The sequence below is a fragment of the Phragmites australis genome, chromosome 22 (genome assembly GCF_958298935.1).
Source record: "Phragmites australis chromosome 22, lpPhrAust1.1, whole genome shotgun sequence".
In the NCBI taxonomy this organism is placed as follows: domain Eukaryota; kingdom Viridiplantae; phylum Streptophyta; class Magnoliopsida; order Poales; family Poaceae; genus Phragmites; species Phragmites australis.
This window is the reverse complement of record NC_084942.1, coordinates 4506095-4510309: the sequence shown is the minus strand read 5'-3', so window position 1 is coordinate 4510309 and position 4215 is coordinate 4506095. Positions and strand designations below refer to the sequence as shown.

The 4215-nt window shown below is 49.1% G+C and overlaps 1 long non-coding RNA gene across 1 annotated transcript; it reads right to left on the bottom strand.

Moving 5' to 3' along the window:
* Nucleotides 1-2453: 2453 nt before the first annotated feature.
* LOC133905168 (uncharacterized) lies at nucleotides 2454-3528 on the bottom strand. Its single transcript, XR_009907579.1, has 2 exons — nucleotides 3438-3528; nucleotides 2454-3362 (listed from the first exon to the last, which is right to left on the bottom strand). It is a non-coding gene; the product is annotated as an uncharacterized LOC133905168 (long non-coding RNA).
* Nucleotides 3529-4215: the final 687 nt, after the last annotated feature.

Here is a 4215-nt window from a genome sequence, read left to right as displayed (position 1 = left end):
ATGGAGAGAGTTAAATGAGACCACTCGCAAGATGATGGCAGACCAGCAAGTAGGGGAGGATCATCTGCGGACGTAAATGGTTGGGGGCCAAACTATCGTTAGTCGTTCACGTGGTACGTTTAGCCAGTGGATAGCGGGGAAGCCGGCGGAGCGTTGGGCCCTTATCCATGACACTCATGGTGCCAGGTTAGCGCATAGAATTGTAATGATCATATTGTACCGATTCTTATGCAAATAGCCATTCTAAAATTATTGTATCCCATGTTAGGTACACCATCATGACAACGAACATAGCGGAGGCGTTCAACAATGTCCTAAAGGGAGTACGGGGCCTCCCGTTGTGTGCCATTATTGAGCTCACATTCTACAGAACGGCGGACTACTTTCGAGACCATGGTAATACTGCTATGAAGTGCAGCACACGGTTTGCACCTAAGGTGGAGCAAATCATATCAAGAAGGAGGAGCAAGGCACACTTTTATCGGTCGAGGATCTACGACCTGGCCAACAATGACTTTGAGGTCATGTGCCACCGTAGGTATGCTTCAGGGTATAGCGCCGAGGACACCGTGCAGCAATGTCAACTTGGGCCTAACGAGGTGAAGTGCATATGCAATAAGCCAAAACTACACCATATCTCGTGCTCGCATGTCTTAGCCGCTTGCAGGGACATAGGTGGCAATGACGGATCACAGTACGTATCACCGTACTTCACGATCGATGCATTGAGGAGCATATGGCTTCCAAAGATGCGGTCCTTTAACATCGGAACCAACTACAAATCGATCGAGGGGCCTAAGTGGGTACCTTATCCACGAGCACGACGCACAGATCCTGGAAGGCCTAGATCTACGAGGCTGCAAGGTGACATGGATGAAGCAGATGCTGTTGATGGCCTACGCAGGTGCAAACTTTGCAAACAACCTGGCCATGACAGGAGGACTTGCCCGACCTGTCAGTAAACTATCAGCCCACTATCAAACTGAACTGTCTTAGAGACTTTGCATTTTATTTTGTTCTTAAAAGCTATCCGCAGAAATGGTTTGTATTGTAAAATGTTATTCACCTGTTAGTTGTACTACTTATTTTGCATTATGTGGTTTGCACTGTACCCCTTTAGACAAGAAGTGACCACACGGCTCTGCTTGAACTATGAAATGACAACACCTCTAGCAACAACCATTGTATTGTAAATGTAATTTTATTTATTTATTTCCTGTTTCTTAAATATTCATGGATCCGTGTTTTGATGCAGAGACAGAGCGTTATAGTCAGTGATCAATAAATCTATGGCGGGATCCTCTAGTACAGGCTTTCCATAGACACCTTCAATGATCGCTATAGCACTTAATGCCTCCTTAAAGGTTGTGCGTGAAGGAAACGATGATCCCTTAAAGGAGAACAACATAATCCAAGCCATGGCCAAATTGCATGCAAGACCCATATGTTCTAGGTTAACCGTGCCGCTCCAATGTGTAACCACCGAGGACCTTAGGGCCCTCTTGTATCACCGGCGTCAAATGTATCTGAGGGTCCACGAACTGGCCGACCATCCTTCTGTGATAGGTTTCTCTAGGAGGCACAGAACGATAGTAATATCGCCGGACTAGTATGCATCCCATATTCAGGTATGTCATATAAACATTTGGTCACCCTACTTATCTTATTTCCATTGATTCGAATGGTCCTCTTCTGCGTCAGGCTTTCCCGGAAGACGAACAGTTGATCAACAAAGAAATCTTACACTTCTTGGCGATGTATATGCTCTTCGGCGGGGGTGTGATGCCTGGTTCGCGTAGAAGACGACGACAGTCAGCGAACCAAAGGGGTACAGAGGTGACCTCTACGAATCATCCAGATAATGACGAGGACGAAGACGATGACGATTTCATGCCCCCCATGCCTAGACGTTCCAACAGAAATACAGGAGAAGGTTCTAGGAACACTGCAAGAGGACGTTCACGTACAACATCGAGATGCCATACAACCGATAGGGAAATAGGACGTGATACCACCTCGGAGAAACCTCAAGATGATGACGACGACGACGATTTCATGCCACAACGACCCCGCCCTCCGAGGCTTCCATCTCCGGAGGACACCGGTGACCCTGAAAATGATGATGGATTTGCTCGTACTCATTTTTACAACTTCCCAGAACCACCTCGGAGACGACAACCATCTTACCCGGATAGCTTTGACCATCACACCTGGAATTCTTACGCTAATTTGCGTCGCCACTTTCCTTCGCCCTAAGCATCTATTGTAACCCTGTATATTTTATTCCCTTAAGGCATGTTATTATGTTCTTTAAGCGTATCGTACATGCTAATGTTTGTTGTTGTCCGCTCTTTATGTGTAACCTCTGTACCGGGTTCCATGCTACTTATGCTTTACAACTACTATTGTTTCCTCTGTACTGAGAATTTCTTACATTAACAATACAGTGAATAAGACATAATAGGGATGACCTCGATATTAAAATCAATAATATATGTGTCATGACAAATTGCACTGGCTACTCAACGGCGACGACGCCTCACACAATTCCCAGGAGTGTAAGCGTCTGGCGAGTGTGTGGCTCTCATCCCAGTAGCCTGCGCAGGCCCCTGCCTTGCGTGCCCTTGGTCGTCTTCATCATCATCTGCCTGCCCTGTGGGAACCCCACCGAACGTGTATCCCGCCCTGCTAACTCGGCCCTGCATGTACCATGCCGAAGGATCCTCGTGCGGAAGTGTGGACGGCCCTAGAACGTGCTCAGATGGAGTCCAGTGTGCCGAAGGCTCGCCATGCTGGTACCAATGTGACCTTCCAGGTTCATCGAGATCTTGGGAGGACTGTCCGCCGAGTAGATTAGTGAAGGTGGCGGACGCTTGCATTGCAGCAGCCCAGTCAAAAGCATTAGTGTCGCTCCAGCAAGGGGTCTGCTGCGTGCAGTCAACGACGTCCTCCTGATGAGTAGATGCTGCAGCCGGAGGTGTCATCGTAGCCGGAGGTGCTAGTGAACCCAGTGTAAACTGCTCAGGCGCAGGAGGCTGCGTGCACTCCTCGGCCTCATCACCAGAACATGACACATGACGCGCCGAAGTTGAAGATCTATGTCGTGATTGTGATCAGACAGGTTCGTCACGGGCACTGGATGAGCGCCTGCTGTGGGAGGCACGGGACGGGTCCATGGTAGGTTGGTCGTACCCCCTCCATTGCGGGGCACACCCACCTAGACCACGTATAGCATTTAGGAAGCGGGATCCTCTAGTCCTCATGTACTCCCGGAGAGGGTTACGATCCCTCTGCGATGATGACCTGGTTGGTTCCCCACAGGCTTGATCCGCTTGCGTATGCATCACATACGCCTCTTCAGTCTGTATAAGATGACAGACATGTCAGTAATACAGAGATTTTCCAAAGAAAACCATTATAAGTAACGTATCACTTACCACAACATGAAGTAGGCGGGCACGATCCTCGGGGAAGGGTCTGGGGCCCGGCTGTACAGGTCCGCTGAGTAAAGTGGCACGCGTGCGGGGATGGTACCAAGCAAGGTAGTCCTAGTACGCGGCCTCGTCGTATTGTCCAGCAGTAATGATGACATCAACCGCAGCTGACTCCGTCCACCTCCGTATGTACTCGGCATTCTTGGATGCCCAGTCCTGCATGCCTCCGCCCCCCTGTGAGCTCCTCCTATACGTGACATAAACAGTTATAATTTGTTAACATGGATAACCAATGTACTAAGGCAACATACAATAACACACTTACTCGTGCGCCCGTCCGGCGTCTCGTGGTGCTGGAACTGGCACCACCTGTCGATACCCGAACTGCCTCTGTACACATTCTGGAGAATATACTTCCACGCAGTTCATGTACAATAAGAAGCATGTGGTCAACCATAAGTCTACGTCACGGCTACAAAGAGGATGCTAGGAGTCCACCATCTGCAATTTCTTTTACTCGTGCCATACGCTATGGATCCCAATCCACTATATCAGCGCTGAGGACGTCCAGGTCACTTGTCACCCTAGAGTAGTTACCATGGTCTTGCTGCTGACTCCATCTTAGCCTGGCATGAATCCACCGATACCCTATCGTTGGCCTTATGTCATCTGCAATGCCATCAGAGATGTGGACTGGGTAGTAGCACTTGAGCACCCAAGGTCTGGAAACCGGGAGGTACTCCCAACTCCATAGCTGTAAGAGATGTAAGCACCCTGTAAT